This window comes from Chinchilla lanigera, unplaced genomic scaffold (genome assembly GCF_000276665.1).
Source record: "Chinchilla lanigera isolate Chin_1 unplaced genomic scaffold, ChiLan1.0 scaffold00042, whole genome shotgun sequence".
NCBI lineage: Eukaryota > Metazoa > Chordata > Mammalia > Rodentia > Chinchillidae > Chinchilla > Chinchilla lanigera.
Genome location: NW_004955443.1, coordinates 7,040,511 through 7,058,921, shown reverse-complemented (window position 1 = coordinate 7,058,921; position 18,411 = coordinate 7,040,511). Strand labels below are relative to the sequence as shown.

The 18,411-nt window shown below is 43.8% G+C and overlaps 1 protein-coding gene across 4 annotated transcripts in view; it reads right to left on the bottom strand.

Moving 5' to 3' along the window:
- The window catches only part of Rbm47 (RNA binding motif protein 47), a 159,608-nt gene that overhangs the window by 41,209 nt on the left and 99,988 nt on the right, over positions 1–18,411 (bottom strand). Inside the window, exon 1 of one of the 4 annotated variants that reach the window (XM_005391953.2) lies at positions 395–478. The exons of the other annotated variants lie outside the window; for them this stretch is intronic. The gene's annotated coding sequence lies outside the window, so the exon portion shown is untranslated. Of the gene's footprint in view, positions 1–394; positions 479–18,411 lie in introns of those variants that run through there. 4 annotated transcript variants of the gene reach the window in all.

Genomic DNA, 18,411 nt, shown 5'->3' with positions numbered 1-18,411 from the left:
TTTCTTCTCTAAAGACTGACTCTGAAATGACTTTGGAAAACAAATGTGGCTATCACTGATAAATTCTTGTTTATAATCCCATAGTCTAAATAGTGATAAACTATAAAAAAAGACCTTTGTGAAGATCTAGATCTTTCAAGTGTAAAAAGCAAAAAGCCATGAAAGAAAATGGTTTCTTTAAAAACAGATCAATACCTGAAAAATTTTGTTTTTAGAGCTGGTAAAGCTCTAAATAATATAGATCTGAAGTTCTTAAAAACTTCCTTTTTTTTTTTTGCCTTCAATTACAAAAACACAAATGGATCATTTGTTTGCTCAATCTGATCTAAATTGCTTTAACCAAACACAACCATCTCCCCCACTCTTTAATTAAAACAAATAAACTTTCCCCTACCTTTCCAGTCTTGAGATCGGGATGCGACAGGCCAATTGTAACAACAGCCTTGCTTAAGTAACCTTCGCTCCTGATCCCAGGAACTGCGTGACTGTCACACACCGCACACTCCTCATTGGCGAGTGAGCTTTGGCTACTTAAATACCTTGGGAGTCATTTGCTAAGGGCACCGGGAAGTGCTTGAGTGGGTGGTTCAGAAAGAAAGGAGGTGCAGAACCGTCACACACCTCTCAACAGCAGCCTGAAATTAATGGAAAGCCCACTGTACTAGACGAATTTGAGGTTAGACCCAAGAAGACAAATTCTCTAGCATTTCTGAGAAGGAAAGGAACCTGAAATACTCTCAAACCCAATAGTGACTAGAAGGAAACCACTGATTTTCAAATTTTCCTTCCCAGAACCCCACGGGTGCCCATTACCAGATACTGCTTGATGCAGGTAAGAAAAACAATCATCCCCACTTCATCTCAGACGACGTGAAAAATAAATGAATAAAGAACGTGTAAGGTGCTTAGAAGAGTTGTTAGTGTATAGAAAGTACTCAAGAATGTGCTATGATTTCTTAGAAATGTTAGAAAGGTTACACTTTTAGCAAATGCTGCCGTTTCCTTTCTCTTTGCTTTATATCTGGGGTAAGTAGTGTGGATTTGCGTCTTTGACTTTTTTTCTTAATCATTACCACGAACCACGTTTGTAAGTCTGATAGGAAAAACATATCGGCCCAAAAAAAAATCACACAGAAGCTAAATGAACTCTCACTTCAGTTTATGTTGTTTATCAGTTGAGAGCTGGGAATGGACTTACTGGGAAGAGTGGAGGAGAGGAGAGGGGCCACAGAGAGAAGGAAAGGCTGGTGCGCTGCGCTCCGTGGCAATAAAAACAGTCTGTACATAACAACGAGGCAAGGACATGGAGCAGTCAGGCAGAGCAAACACCCTGCTTTTCCAGCAGCTAAGAGATAGGGCCTCGCCGAACTCTCTGAGGCTCAGTGTGTCAGTTCAGGCAGCTGGAAAATCAGAGGAGAAGGGAGAGGAAAGCGCTGGGGTTCTGGAAGCCATGTGAACCAGGAGAGAAACGAGCTCCACAGTCCGGAGAGAAACTAAATTCTGGAACGTCCTGAAACAAAAATTCAAGCTGGAGGTGTAGCTCCGAGGGAGCGTGATTAGTTTGTGTGAGGCCCCAGGTTACATTCCTAGACCCAAAAATAGCAAAACAAAACAAATCAAAGTCGCGGCCCCAGCAGTCCTGTAATGGTTAGTAGGACATTGTTCACTTTATTCAGTTCTATAAGCCTGAGTAATCTGAAGTAGTCAAGGTTGGAAGTAAAAAGGTCAGAGTGACAAGAATGCTTTTAATCTATTCATCAACACATATTTTATAAAAGAAAGTTTTATCGCTCCTAGATAAAATAAGCTAGAGCTATCAATAGTGACTATAAAATATTAGTGACTTAATAGAGGGTCAAAATCCAAAGCAGTCTTCTAAGATTATCAAGTCTAATATTATCACTCTCATACAGAGTATCTAAAACTAAACTGGTAGATTCTGATTGAAACAAAACCAAAACAATCCTTAGTAACTAATGCTGTGCTTTAAAAAACTACTAATTTTGGACAAATTTAAATTTCTCAACTACAAATGGGACTCAGAAAATCTGTTTTTTATAAGTAATTAATTATATAAGAAAAAATTCTGGCTGGGCAGGGTAGCACTGGGGAGGCTGAGGCAGGAGAATCTCAAGTTTGAGACAGCCTGGAATACACAGTGAGATCCTTTCAAAAAACAAAGAAGGAAAGGGAAGGACAGGAGCGGGGAGGGGAAGAAGGGAGGGAGGAAGGGATTGATTCTGGGTGTGAGGCGTGTTTTAAGCATTACACAGTGGTTTTGGTCTGGAAGCTTGTTGTGAGAATGTGCGTGTACTCAAACATGTACGTTCTCACAGCAAACATCCAAAAGATGCAAAACCTTGGGAAACAAAAACCACCTCAAGATGAAAATGTGAAGAGTAGGGTGAGGGCTGGGTGGGTGGCAGAGAGTGGTAAAGATAGGGCAACTTTTTACTGAATATATGAAAACGACAATTGCAATTACGGTCTACCCCTGGCAAAAAATAAGCAGTTTTCTGCACTGGCTTTGGTTTTTAAAATACACACACCCTATTTTAACAATTCAAACACTATAGAAAAGCACCCGGAAGAAGTAGGCGCCGCCCTTCCACCTGAGGCTGGCTCTGCCCCATCCAAGCCCTGTGTGGGCAGTGTATACAGGGACCTGAGCAGCAGTGCGCGGACCTGTTGCGCTCCCTGGGCCACACGAGCCCCTCGTGGGCCTGGCCTACCTCGAGCTTCGGAGTCAGCCACCCCTGAAGGAGTGGCCCTTCGCGTCAGTCACAAAGCACTTTTGCTTTAATCAGGGCACAGCTACAAATCTAAGGTCAGAGACCTTGGAGGAAAGGGAGAAAATACAGATGCAAAACAGAAGCTCAGGCCAGCAAAGTTCCAAGGTAGATTTGGATAAGGGAAAGAAGGAGGCTCAGGCGAGTGTGAGAGAGAGGGGAAGCCGAGCAGCAAAGACGAGATCTGTGACTGCGAGGGCAGCTTCAGATGTGAGTGGTCTGCACTCGGGCCACCTTGACAACCTATCACGAGAGCATTATTTTTTACTTTAATTTATATAAAGCCCAAGAGCCAATGGAGGCGGGTGTGGTGGCGCATGCCTGTAATCCCAGCACTCGGGAGGCTGAGGCAGGAGGTGAGGCAGGAGGATCGTTGCTAGCTCGAGACCAGCCTGGGCTACAAAGTGAGCTCAAGGGCAGCCTCAACTGCATAGCGAGACCCTATCTCAAAAAGACAGAAAAAAAAAAAAAAAAAGAGCCATTGAAAAGAACGTGTGACTATGTAGTTGCTTTTGCATACACCAGTAACATTTCTTCTAGAGGATATTTGATACTATTTAGAATTTCAAAACTTTCGCTGAAATTACTTTTTTTACTATATCAATGCAGACCTGAAGCTAAGAGGAAAAAACTGTTCACATACACACACATACACACACACACACACACATACACACTGAAGTACTACCCTCCATCTGAGAAAGGATCAAGCATGGGCAGTGACGCCATAGGACTGTATTGGTAGTGCCAGTAGTAATAAGGTATTTCCCCAAAAATAAGACCTAGCAAGAAAATAAGCCTTTGCTGGTCATTACCATGGTGATAGCCACTGTCCTGTAGAAAATTAAACCTCACTATTCTCTTGCTCAGTAGCTACTTTGTAACAGTGTGTAAGTCAAAGACAGGCTGGTTGGGGCTGGCATTTTTAATCTCTAGATTTTAAGGCTGATAATTTTCTGGTTAAGTCTTATTTTGGGGGAAACACAGTAGGTAGCCATGAAGCTAATTGGAAAAGACATGAGGTGTACAGTATTAGGCACAAAACTGTATGATTAAAAGCAACATAGCATTTTGGGGGGTTAATTTGTTAAATGTCCCATTATGGTACCAACAGCAACAGAAAAGAATTACTAGATAACTTGCATCACCATATCTGGGGTGAAGAGCTTATTTGACCTGGAATTTAGGAAGGACCTAAGGGCTTTATTTTTAAATTAAAACGATACCCTATAGGGCTGGAGGTGTAGCTCAGCAGTAGAGCACTTACTTGCCTAGCATGATGAGGCCCTGGGTCTGAAACCCAGCAATGCAAAAAAGATACCCTCTCAATTAATGCAACTGCTATGAAGAATAAATTGTAAATATTAATAATAATAGTAATAAACATTTACATCATTCATTTCTTCAAAGTGCCAGTCATGCTTCTCGGGTGCATCATGGAGAGCAACACTCAGCGAAATCCCACTCTTGTGAACCTTCCGGTTTCATGGCTGAGACGGACGTTGGCTGAACACATCAGTAGGAGAAAGCGCTCTCTTAGATTGTGGAAGAGCTAAGAGGAACAGCAGCAGAGAAGGAGAATGGGCCGGGCGGCCAGGGCACGCCCTCAAGTTCTCTGATGTAGAAGGGAGAGTACTCTTATTTATTAGTGATAAAGTTAAGCACAGGAACACATTTGATTTCTTGTGGGACGTGCTACCCACCTAAGCATGCATCTAGATTCATTTTAATCATGTCAAGCACTTCCTGTCTGCACGCTGTTTAGTGTGGACACAGGCCAAGAGCAGACATCTTAAATACAGTAGGGAAGAAGCCAGGTATGTGGTACGATGGGGAAATCCAAGAGAGGCTGGCTGCTTTGGAATGAATGTTCTGCAGTCCTTTCTCAGCTTAGCAAGACTTTAGAGGGTTTAAACTGACAGGACTGGCTGATCTCCACTCACCCCCAGATCATTCTCTTCCCCTACAGCTCCTTGGAATCACAGCACTGAGACCCGCAATGGCAGTGAGCACACTGACTCAGAGAGAGAAAGAAGAGATGGGTTGGCGTGGACAGGACTAACCTTTCCCAGGGTCTAAAGTTCCAGGACACAATGTTGGATGAGTCGACCCAAAAGCTTGTGTTACTTTGTGTCACACACCTCCACACAGCCCATCCCCAGCTTCTCAGAGAGTGAGCCAATAAATCAGACCAAGTATCTCCACCTGCCATCCCACCGGATCCTCCTTCCTAGACTTTACACAAGCAAGGGACACTTCTGCATTTATCCACACTTAAATTTGTCACAAAACACCCTCATCTTAAGTGTTCTCTGCCTTCTTTATGTAGTGGGCAGTCGTGACGCATCCAAGACTTCACACACAGTTGTGTCACATGGGTGAGACAGCCAATGCGACACACAAGGAGGTGGAATTATCGCTCGGGTTCCTGGTCCAACTTTCGCTTCCTTTCATCACCTTCATCCATAAGAAAACAGCCAGCAAAGTCTCTGTCTAGCCGCTGTCCAATGGTGAACACTGTTCTAAGTATTTCTCATGCATTAACACATGCAGCTCTCACACAAAAGCTGAGGGAGGTACTCGGATGACTGCCATTTTACAGGTGACTTAGACAAACAGCGAGCACATGGGGGAGTGTGGATTTGAACCTAGGCATTTTAGCGGTTGGAGATCACACTTTACCACTCCGAGTAAGTACCTCATCTTCTTCCCCGCCTCCCTCCTCCTTCCTTTCCTGCTGGGCACCCACCGCTCTCTCTAGCTACCCATGCTTCACCTTGTGTGCCTGACATCATGCCAGTGCCCGCCATTTCCATACTGAACCCAAACACTTCAGAACTTTGGAGACAGCACGTTTGGAGTTTCAGAGGAAACAATTTCAAGCTTAGCAAGTGAAAGCATCACTTAGGAAAGCCATACAATCTCGTTCCAATCTGAAGACAAATTTCTTTGCATTTTGTGCCTAAACTCTTCCTTCTATCTTTGGCAGCATTCTGCCATAATTCTTAGAAACTTCTTAAATTTTAAAGCGATTCCTTTCTGCTTTTCTAACATAGAAAAGTGCAGCATCCCACAAGCTAAGCCATTACCGAGCTTCCCCCCTATATCCTGAGGTAGTTGTAACAGACTATATTTAAAAGAGGAAGTTCAGAATAACCAGGGAGCACAGGTAGAGAAGATATGGATTACAAAGTCCTAATGATATGTATAACCCAAGCTCTGTGTTCCTCTTCCTAGAGAAATGTCAGCTACATTTTCATAATGTGAAAAGTGGGTGCCCCTCTCCCTTTAAATGGGGTGCTATGTGCCTTTGTGAGGCAGTTTAACAAGAGCTCTGGGAGTGCAAGGTTTTGCCAAGGGTTCCTTGAATTTTATTCTTCAGTAATTAAATGGCATTTTAGTGATTATATTAGAACTGTCCCACCACACTAGACCTTATGTGTGCTATGTTTTCCACTGCAGTTGGTGCTGACTGAGCACTCTTGAACGGCACTCCAAGATGTATTCGAGGACCAGGGGAAATGCAGACCCAGACACCGTGAGGTCTCTACTGACTGGCTGCTCATATTCTTGAGGAAATAATTCAGTGAGAAACAATCAGAACTGAGAGGACATCAAGAGACTTGGGGTACCAGGTGCTGTCCAGGCCGTAGGAGCTACAGGACTCAGGCACAACACCATCAAGTTGGACCAAAGCCCATGGGGAAGCTTCTGAAAGAGGCGTGGTCAGCCTGCATCCTTAGTCAGTGTCTCAAATCACAGGCACAGGCAACCACAAATCCCACAACTTCAAACTCTGTGATTTTAACAAACTCACTCCACAATCCTCTTTCCTGAAGAATCATCCTATTTCAAGAGCTTGTGGGGTGAGGGGTTTTAAGTAGTTTAGAATGGCCTTCAGCTTACCATGTAGCCCAGGCTGGCTTAGAACTTGTTGAAATCTTCCTGCCTCAGCCTCTTGAGCACCAGGATTACAGGTGTGCTGCCATGCCCACTTTGAAGGACTGTAGACAAGACTGAAATGAACCTTAAGTATAACATATTCCATGAGAAAACAATCTCATGGTGGTGCATGCCTGTAACCCCAGAACTTGGGAGGCTGAGGCAGGAGGATTGACATGAATTTGAGGCCAGCCTGGGCTACATAGTGAGTTTAAAGACCAGCCTAAATTACAGAGTGAGATCCTGTTGCAAAAATTAAACCAAACAAAACAAAAGAAAAAAAACAATCTAGCTTTGGCTCTATCAAAAATAGAAGGAAAATATATTTATATTTGCAATGTTAATGGTAATTAGCAATATTTATATAGTGTTGTATAATTTATAAAATTCACTCTTCTCCATACTTTGTGATTATGGAATAACTGAAATACTGATATTTAGACATGGAGACCATGTATGAAATGCTTTTTGCCAACGTTATACATGGGATGAGTCACAGATATAAAATCTTTTCCCCAGGATGGCATCCTCAGAGGATGGGGTGAGGGGGTAGGAGGGAGTGAGCAGGCTCAGAAACACTAGCTTATGAACCCTGGAGGAGAAGGAATTCCCCCACGCGGCTATGATTCAGCAGAGCACACAAGTGTCCTGCTTAAATACTAAGGCTTTTATGTAGCATTTATTTTTCATGTATCTCTATATATATTTATATGCTGCTTGGTCTTGGTAATCCACGTATATGCTGAGCCCATCCTCAGCTATAGGTGACCCCCGAGTCTTCCTGTTTTCTGGGTTTTTTTTTGTTTTGTTTTGTTTTGTTTTGTTTTTTTGCGGTACCAGGGATTGAACTCACGACCTTGCGCTTGCCAGGCAGGCGCTTATGCCACTGAGCTATTTCCCCAGCCCCTTTCTGTGGTTATTGTCTGGATGTCCTTGCTGTACTCACAGGGGCTTGGGGTTATTCTGGATTCCCAAAGTCAGTGCCAGCACTTGAATCACTCACTGTAGCAAACTGTAGCACTACAGTTTCAGGGGCTTCCAAGAAATATCCTTTGTGCCCCTCTGGATGGGAGAAATATCATGTGCTGGGATGACCTTGGGGTATGTAGGGGTCACCTATTTGTGATTTTAGACAGCAGTGGAATCTTCACTGGAAACGGGCAGATGAAACAAAAAGGGACAAAACAGAAACCAGGATGAGCCAGAGTCTCAGGACCCGACATGTTCCTTGTGCTCCACTATCTGGTGAAGTTAGTAGTTTCATCTTTATGTCTTTGAATCAAAAACCTGGGTCTAGATGCAATAAATAACAAAATACGCACTCATGCAGCACGCGCGTGCACCTGCAGTGGCACACAGAACCCACCTGCTCTGGCATGTGTGGGTCACTTGATGAATCTAACCGGACACCCTGGAAATTATAACTGACAGTGATGCTGCCCGGCCTACATGCTTTGGCAAACAGCAACGGAATGTAGTGATTGCTAATTTAGATTGTAGAATGTATTTAACAACTCCCAATTATGTATTTTCAGCAGATATAGAAACGCTGGTGGATGGTGAAGTGTTTGAGGAGCCCAGACCTGCAGAGGCATCTGTGTGGCTAATACCAGGCCCCCTGAACAAAACCAAAACCCACAGCCAGCCGGGCAGCTGAGCGCCTCGTCCCATCCCGCCTTTCACGGCCTTGGAGAGTTCCTCATAACCAACGCCACGCACAGAGACTGGACATCCTAGCTCTGAGGGGCAACATATCGTTCATATAACTATACTTCCGATCGTTAATAATAAATTGTCTTCCAAAACAAAACCTGCTGTTAGCCTGTCCCCGGATAAGATTCACCTTGACGTAAACACAACACCAAAAGAGGTTACCAGCTTGTAAACTAATAATTTCTTCTCTTTTACGTGTAGCCTAATATTCTCTAATGTCTCCGTACCTAAGAGCCAGAGACAAAGGAGAATCCTTATCTTTTCTGCTACTTAATGATTCTGTTGCATTAAAAGGTATTTCAAGGGAAAAGAGAGACACAGAGAGAGGGGAGAAACAGAAGCACTGAGCGCTGTTTTCATTTATCCACTCATTGGGAGAATCTTAGAATATTTTTATTTCCTGTTCCTACAGTTAATACGGAAATAGTGACCTCCCTCTAACAGCCTCAGAGAGTTGTGAGGCAAAACTACAGGAGATGAGTGAAAATGTTTGGAGTTAGAGAAAATAAACATTACTAGCCAGAACTTACTACTAAAATCGAAATAATGTTTGCCTACCGTCCTACCATTAAATATTAATGTTATATTTAAATGGCAATATTGAACTATTATCTAGCTATAGATAAAATATTATATTAAAATATTACTTTGCCTGAAAGTCTTATGAGTACCATAGCTAAGATCATTTGTAAATAACTTGAGATGGGCTATCCATATATATGTTTTTTCCTTCAGTATTGATTGAGCAAGGGTCTTCACACTGAGCTAACCACCCCAGTCCTTTAAAAAAATTACTTTTTAATTTTTATTTTGAGCTAGGGCTTGCTAAATTGGCCAGGCTGAGCTCAGATTTGCAATCCTCCTCCATGGGCCTCTCGAGTGCTGGGTTACAGGTGAGTGCCAGCAGCCTGGCTTCTATTTTCATCTTAAAGGAAGCCATCCGAAGGGTTCGTGTGCTGAGGAGTGATCCATAGCTTCTTTTCTTCTTGTAGAAGTTACCGCCACTCACTGACTGAAGGACGAGAATAAAGTCGTTTCCCCCGCCCCAAGCCCTGAGAAAAGCCAGTCAGCCACGCGAACAGCACAAGTTCCCTGAAAGTGCAGAGGGAGAAGAAGCTACCAGGATGCAACCTCGCTTACCAGGCTTTTCCTATTAGCTCCTCTGGGAGTCCAGGCCAGGACATCCCTACTGCTCTCCTGAAGAGAAGTACTACCACACTGAAATTAAAATTTTTTAGTGAGTACCATTTTCATAATTTACGATGCTCCCACCCTGAGCTTGCTTCAGATTTGTTTAGGGAAATATTTCCTGCCTTGGTTCTGGCATCATCATGACACGCATGGACGACCGCATACGCACGGAAAGCTTCGACCTCCCTGAGAAAAGAAGGCCGCTGATTTGGAAGTGGCGTCCAGGCCGCAGGACCACAGGTACAAGGTGTCTCGGCCCTGGTGCCAAACACAGGTGCAGGTCAGCCTGGGAGCATGTGCGGGTGAGGTCACGGCTGGTGCCAACGTGGAGACTGGTGGAATCCCAACTCCAGGCTCTGCACGGGACAGGCCCATCCGTGTCGGCACAGGAGGCCCCGTCTGGGAACCGACCTGTGCTAACGAACTTTGGGCCAAGCCGTCACACATGATCTCACTTAATCCTCACAGCAACCCTACTGGGTAGTAACTGTCTCCCTCCTTACTGTACACATGTGGAAGCTGAGGGCTCAAGAGCATCAGTTAGTTGCCCAAGTCTCACCCCTCCTGAGTGGCAGAGGCACAATTCGCACTCTGGCAGCCAGACCCACAGCCCGGGTTTGGCCCAGAACCACCGAGTTGCTCAGAACCCACCACCGAGAGTGAGCAGGGCACCAATTATGCGGCTCTGTCCCCTTCGCGGGACACTGCCAGCCTTCGCTTGGCCTCGTCGTGGGCCAGTTTCCCACAAGCTGCGCTAAGCGGCAGTTTGAGGAATGGAGTCAGGAGTTAGAAGGCAGCAGCGATCTAAGCTTCCACGTGAGGGAGCTGGAAAAGGAAGAGCAGCCTAGTCCTAAACAGCACAAGGAAGACACCAAGATGTAAGTGGAAATAAAGGCAACAAAGGCAAGTAAAAGTTGGTTCCTAAACGATCAACACTGACAAATCCTTAGCTCAAGTGACTAAGAAATTAAGAGAAAACTTACTAAACTCAGTAAATGCTAAGGATATCACTGCTGAACCCACAAATAAAAAGTATTAGCTGGGTATGGTAGTGCACACCTATACTCTCAATTAATTAGGAGGCTGAGACAGGAGGATCACAAGTCTGAGCCCATCTTAAACAACTAAGTGAGATCCTGTTTCAAAATTTAAAAATAAAGGAGGTGGGGGAGCCTGGGGGGTACAGCTCAGAGTGAGCTCAATTCCCAGCACGGCAAAAAGCGGGGGCGAGGGAGAGAGGAGGGGAGCTGTACTTTGTGGCTCACATGTGTACTCCTAGCACTTACAAAGCTGAGGCAGGAGGGCTGTAAGTTTGAGGCCAACCTAGACTACATGGTGAGACCCTGTTTAAAAAAAAAAGCCAAGCCTGGTGGTGCACACCTGTAATCCCAGCACTTGGGAGGTTGAGGAAGAAGGATCTTTTTGAGTCTGAGACCAACCTGGGATACAAAGTGAGCTCAAGGCCAGCCTGAACTGCATAGTAGGACCCTGTCTCAAAAAGACAAGAAAAAAAGGAAAGGAAAGGGAAGGGGAAGGGGAAGGGGAACGGAAAGGGAAAGGGAAAAGGAAGGGGAAAAGAAAAGAAAAGAACAGAAAAGAACAGAAAAGAAAAGAAAAGAAAAGAAAAGAAAAGAAAAGAAAAAATAGAGAACAGAAAAGAAAACAGAAGAGAAGAAGAAAGGGTGGGGGATGTAGTTCAGCGGTACAGTGCTTCCTAGTATGCATAATTCCCTGGGCTGAATCCCTAGGACTACATAAAAAAGGAAGGAAGGAAGGAAGGAAGGAAGGAAGGAAGGAAGGAAGGAAAGAAAGAAGAAAACCAAGGACTACTATGAATAATGGTATGTCAGAAAACTAGATAATACAATTTTCAGGACAAATTCCTAGAGACACAAACTGCAAAAACAGACTCAGAAAAAATAGGGGGTTGGGGATATGGCTCAGCACCAAAGCCAGTACTGCACCAAAAAAAAAGTTACAAGAAAGAATAGAAAGCCTGAATAGACTGAATAGTCAAGAGATTTAATTAATGAGACAAAAATTTTCCCTGGAGCCAAATCCAGGAAGAAATGGCTTCATGAGTAAATTCTACCAAATATTTAAGGCGTAATTTACACTAGTCCTTCAGGAACTCTTCTAAAAAATAAAAGAAAATGGAACATTTCCCAGTCGGGCCAGAATTACTCAGAGACAGAATCTAGGCAAAGATATCACAAGACCCATAACTAAAAGGCAATGTCTCCTTGATGAAAAAATCCATAGGTAAATCCTAGTGAACCAAGTTCAGCAACATGTAAAAAGGGTTCTACGCCACGGCCATGCCTGACTCGTCCCAGGGCCGCAGGGCAGGCACAGCGGATGAAAATCAGGGAGTGCAGCACGCAGTGCAAATAAGGACAGATGCTCCACCTTCTTCTGGGCCCCACCAAAGCATCTGACACCGTGCAGCAACGCTTTATGATTAAAACACTCAGTGGGCTTTGGTAGGGGAAACTTCTTCCATATGATTTTTTAAAGCCTATTTTTTAAAAACCCTGCACACCTGATGTATTTAATAGTAAAGACTGAATCCCTTTCCCCTATGTCTCAAGATGAGGAGTGAGACAAAAATATACGCTCGCACCCCTTCTACTCAACACTGCACAGGGGAGTCCAGCCAGGGCAATTAGACAAAGAAAAGAATTAGAGTATCCACATAGGAAAAGAAGTGCTGGGCATGGTGGTGCATGGAGGCTGAGGCAGGAAGATCACTGCAAGTTCAAGGCCAGCCTGGGAAACACAGTGTATTCAAGGCCAGTCTGAACTACATAGCGAGATCCTGTATAAAAAAAGAGAAGTGAAACTATTCATAGACGACATGAACAATATAAGAAGAAACTCTAAGAAGTCTTCTAGAAACTATTAGAACTAGTAAATAAGCTCAATGAAGTTGTAGGACACACAGACAATCCAGAAAAACAATATTTCTATACACAAGCAATGAACAATCCAAGACACAAAATTAATAAAGCAATTCCATTTGCAATGGCATCAGAAATAACAAAACACCGTGAAGAGCACAAATCATTGCTGATACACGTGGAAAGATATCTCATGTTCATGGGTTGAAGACCGGATAACGTGGAAATAGTAATCTCACTACTGATGTGCAGTCAACACGATCCCCACCTAACTTTCAGCTGGCATCTGTGAAGACACCGAAAAGCTGATCCCAAAACTCATATGGGCAATCAGCGCAGCCCAAATGCACTTGGAACAGAATAAAGCTCCGGGACTCACACTTCCCTATTTCCAAACTTACTGTAAAGCTACATTAAAGATGGAGCGGTACTAGTATAAAGATAACTATAGAACAAAAAAATAGAAATACCAGTCCAGAGAAGAAACCCAGAAACATATTGACAATCAAGTGATTTTTGAGAAAGGTGCCAAGGCTATTCGATGGGAAGAGTACAGTCTTCTCCTTTGGAGGACAAAGGGCTTCCTCTGGATCCCTTTACCCTCAGCCTCATGGTTCCCTGGGATGTGAGGGGTTAAGTGACAGTCAGAGGACACACAGGGTGGGCTGCACACAGTGTTACCTGGGACAAATGCAGGACAGGGCCAGGGTCCCATCAATAAGTGCTCAGCTGGGATGTGAAAGCAGAGGAGCAGTGTCTCCATCCAACAAGCAGCACCTTCGTTCTTGCTTTTTAATGTATTATTGAAAATAATAACACTTTCAGGTATCGAAAGAGAAGAAAAGAAAAAAGAAAAGAAAAGAAAAGAAAAGAAAAAGAAAAGAAAAGAAAATGATTCTGGGATAATTAGATCTCCACATGCAAGACAATAAAGGTGGACTCCTAAAAATTCCTTCTATACACTGTATAGCCACCTAGATCTAAGAGCTAAAACTATAAAACTCTTAGAAGAAAATACAGGTGTAAATTCCTAAGGCTTTAGATGAGGCAGCCTTTTAGATATGACACAAAAACACAAGAAATAAAAGAAGAACTAAGTAAACAGGACCACGTAAAAATTAAAAGCTTTTGGTGGCACATGCCTGTGATCTCAGAGCTTGGGAGGCTGAGGCAGGAGGATGGATCATCATAAGTTCAACACCAGCCTGGGCTACATAATAAGCTCAAGGCCAATCTGAACTACACAGGGAGACCTTGTCTCTAAATAAATAAATAAATAAATAAAAGCTTTGTGTCTTCAAAGACATTAAGAAAAGAGACAACCCACCAATAAGAAAACATTTGAAAATTTTATTTTTCGTAGTAGCCTTACATCTAGAACATAAAAAGAATTCCTGTAGTTCAATAATAGAATGGCAAATTAACTGACTTAAAAGTAGATGGGGCCGGGGACATAGCTCAGTGGTACAAGCATCTGCCTGGCAAGCACAAAGTCCTGAGTTTGATTCCTGGTACAAAAAAAAAAGTAGATGAAGAGCTGGTTATGGCAGGATACACCTGTAATCCCAGCTACTTAGGAGGCTGAGGCAGGAGGATTACAAACTTGAGACCAGCCTGGGCAACTTAGCAAGATTTTGTGTAAAAAAAAAGTGAAGAGTCTGAAGATCTATTTCTACAAAGAAGATACAAAAATGTCCAATCTGGAAAATGTGAACTCAGGTCCCAATAAAATACCACTTCACACCCACTGGAATGGCTGCAATCAGTAAGACAGGCAATAAAAAGTGCCAGCAAGGACTCAAAGAAGTTAGAACGTCCTGCACTGCTGCTGGGGATGGGAGATGTGCAGTCCCTCCGAAAACTCTGGCCATTCTTTAGGACAAACAGTTACCACGTGACCAAGAAATTCTATTCTTCAGTATATATACAAGAGAAAAACAGCGCGGCCTCACAAAAACTTGTGTACATACGGCCATAGTCAATTACAATACCATTGTGACAGCCAAAAAGTAGAAACAACCCCAATGTCCATCAACCAATGAACAGATACGTAGGCGTACAATGAGGTATATTCCAACAGTGGAATACCGCTGGGCAATAAAAAGGAATGGGGTATCCGCACATGCTATAGCATGAATGAATGAACCTTGAAACCGGTGTGGAAAGTGAAAGAAGCCAGTCGCAAGACCAAAATGGCAGGATTACACATCCGTGCAGTGTCCGGAGCACACAGCTACACAGAGACACAGAGGGCGGGGCGGCTGCCTGGGCTGGCGAGGGCGTAAAGGGACTAAAGGGACATGACTAGTCACAGAGACTGTGTGTGTGTGTATGTGTGTGTGTGTGTGTGTGCGTGTGTGTGTGTGAAAATGTTCTAAAAGTGATTATAACGATGGCCACACAACTGTGAGAATGTACTAAAGGCAAGTGAGTTACTGGGTGGACTATGAGCCGCATCTCAGCAAATCTGTTATTAAAGATGAACTAAGCCATGCTCCCAGGTGGGGGAGAAATAGGGCATGTGCTGCACTGAGCTCCCCCTTCAGAAGGTCGCGTGGCTGTCCCCAGGGGTCTGGGCACATCCGCTGCCACACTGAGATACTGCTGCGAAACTTGCTGGTAGGAGACAGCCATGGCCACAAATAATTACAGCGCAGTGTCAGGGAAAGGTTGAGTCTCCTAACTGCTGAGAAGGAAGAAGGGGCTTTGCTAGGGGTGTATGAGACTTGTAGAGGATGACATGTCCATGGGACATGACACGAGCCCACTGCTCAGGGAGCATGGGGAAGGCAGAGTTCTTTCCCCAGGAGGAGCCTGAGACTTACAGAATTAAAAACAATTGTATACATATACATGTGTGTACGTTCTTTAGTGAGAGAAAGAAGAAAGACTTCTTGCTACTTTGCTTTCTTCAGCTAAAGAAAGTTGGGCATTAGCAGGGTGTGGTGGTGCATACATATAATCCCAGCACTTTTGAGGCTGAGGCAGGAAGATAGAAAGATGGAGACCAGCCTGGGCTACAGTAGCAAGTTGAAGGCCAGCACAGACTACATACTAAGAGCCTGTGGAAAGAGAAGGGAGGGTGAGGGGAGGGAAGGGTTGGTTTGGTTATTAGGCTCTGTATTTCTTCCTGCCCATCAATGATAACGAGAGAGGTATTAATTACAATAAATGCATATTACAACAAGTAAAGGTAGATGGCCTGGGTTGTGTTTGAATACTTCAATGTTATCCTAACTTTGTCAAATAAGGACATCTAGCAAAATGGTCAACAAGTCCTCAGCTGCTTTTTATCAGCACATACTTAACCCCTGCCTTCTGTGCGATGCTGGTAACCGAGACACAAAACTGCACTCAGACCAGGCTTACAAGTGACTGGGAAACACTAAAGAAGGCCTCAGAAATCACATTCCAGGGCACAGCAGCAGGCTGCACCTACACCCTCACCATAATAGCTCATGAGGATTTCCTGCCCTCAGAACAAAGAGAGAGCTACTATTAATACTGACAATCCTGCACTCTTCTGCTAGTTTCTGGAACTAGGCATCAGTAGTGAATAGGCTTCCCTGGTGCAAGGAAGGATAGTTTTCTGGTGGAGAAAGGTCAAGTGTGCTGTCCTCGGAGTAAAATAGTGCTGAAATGATGCTGTTACCCCTTTATCAGGGGTCCTTTAGAGGAAAATCGTGGGGTCAGTAAATCTGTGGTAGGGTAAAATGAGGTGCGACCTAGGACATGCACTGTGGAGGCTCCGAAACCACAGACCCACAAACACCTGCGTGGACAAGAAGGAGCTCAGGTGCAGACCTCACACCTGCCTGCTCCTGGCCTTCTCTCCCAAGGCCTCCTGCTGACAGAGCCCTCCCTGTTCTGGAAGCAAGGGGCGGGGACAACAGGTACAGTCCCACACAGGTGGATCAGTCCTCTTGGGGATTTATATGGGTCCTGCTGATGAGAAAGCTGTGAGCTTTCTCTTAGGAATGCTGGGGAGAAACAGTCCTCATGGCCTCCTTCCCATCCTGCCACGTTTCATCCTTCAGAATGTCCAATGCGGTAAACGTGCGAGTCTATATGTACTTTGATGTACTATGTGTTTGTTCATTGATTCGTTATACTATTTGGAATTAGGTTTTCGCTACTTGCAGCCCAAATTTCCTAATTAACAAAGGGTCTCATTATGCCTCTCTTCCTTGGTCTAAATTATTATGGGAATGGGATAATCAAGAAGTCACACAGAAATCTCACCGGATCCATTCCTCCCACCTGTTCTTCCAGAGCTTGTGAAAAGCTGTCTTTTTTTCCCTGCAACGCCTTTCCTAAAAGTTTTTACTGTATGACCCTGTGCCCTTATTGAAAATGGCACTCAGACATTTTTACAGAGTTTCTAGAACAAGAGCAGAGTGGTGTTAATCTGACAGTTCTTGGAAAAATAGTGCTAGTGTTCAAACAAAAAATTGGCAAAGCACATTGCAATAAAAGATGTCTGTAAAAAAAAGTACTTTATTTTTAATTTCTAAACTGTGGTCAAGATCCCCCCACTTTAATTTTGAGACACAGTCTTGCCAATTCATGCTGGCCTTGAAATATGTAGCCCATGCTGGCCTCGAACTCACAGTGGTCCTCCTGCCTCAGCTTCCTGGGTGCTGGAATTACAGGCATGCACCACCACAACCAGCTTGCCCCAAAGCTAACAGAAAGTCTTCATGTTCGTGGAGAGAATCTGATTGTTATTTATGTGCTGCCCCTTAAAGCTCTCTTACCTGCCTGTCCATCCCTTACCTGTGTCTGATATCCTAAGCAGCACTAACTGGGATCCTTCAAAAGGCTGAGAAGCACACACAGGAAGGGGAGATGTACAATTTAAATGCAAATTGATAAAATGCTATCTTGTTTTCACTTCTAGCCCAGGCCCCTATCTAACTTCTTTCTCAGGAATACTTGGCCCAACTCCTTAACATTGTTTAGAATTAATTCTCCTTAGTGCCCGAGATATACCCAGTAAATTTTCTTCTTTTGATTAAAATTTTTTTCTGTATAAAATGCTTAGATTAAATTCATAAAAATAGACTATTTCTGAACTATCACCATTTTTCTATTGTATCCTCCTTCTGCTTCTCTCTAAGAAAAAAGGGGAAGACAGCAGGAAAAAGAACCTGTCGAAAAGCAACTTCTCCAGGAAACTAGGGAAAATCTGAAACAATTTTTGAACAGGGTTGAGCCTGATCGGCGAAGCAGTGCCTCATTCACAAAACAAGGAAGGAGCAACAGCTTCCCAACTGGCACTCCGTCTGCAGGGTCATCTGTCAGCCTTGGTGGGATATGCTGGAATACAGAATTTTGAAAAATCAAAAACAAGAACACAGCACAGTCCTGAGCTCTGGCAGCGAAGAAAACAAACAAACACAAACAAGCAAACAAACAAAACTCTCCCTGGTGATTCTAAATAAATACCAAAGGGAAACCAAAAGCACTTGCCTTGTAGAAGCCAAATAAACTCTGTCCAGCCACTGCAACTCATTCAGTTCATTTTGCTATAAACGAAATGGCCTCAGCAACGCCAAGGACATCTAGTTTCCTCTCTCCAAGCAGATGATTATAGCCATCAGGCACGCAGTGTTTACTGTGAGTCAGGCTGTATTAAGCACTTTACTTACATTATTGCTAATCTTTACAAACAACCATGACTGGTCCCATCTTTAGCACATGAAATGCAGAAATGGGGACGTCAATGAATTTGTCCAAAACCTGGCATAGCAATTAAGGTGTACAGCAGCATCCACACCCAAGCTGATCCTCTCCATTAGAAAGCTGGTCCCTCATCTCTGTGTGTGCTTACTTCTGACTTGACTTTGGTGTTGGCATAATCCAAAGTGCTTTTA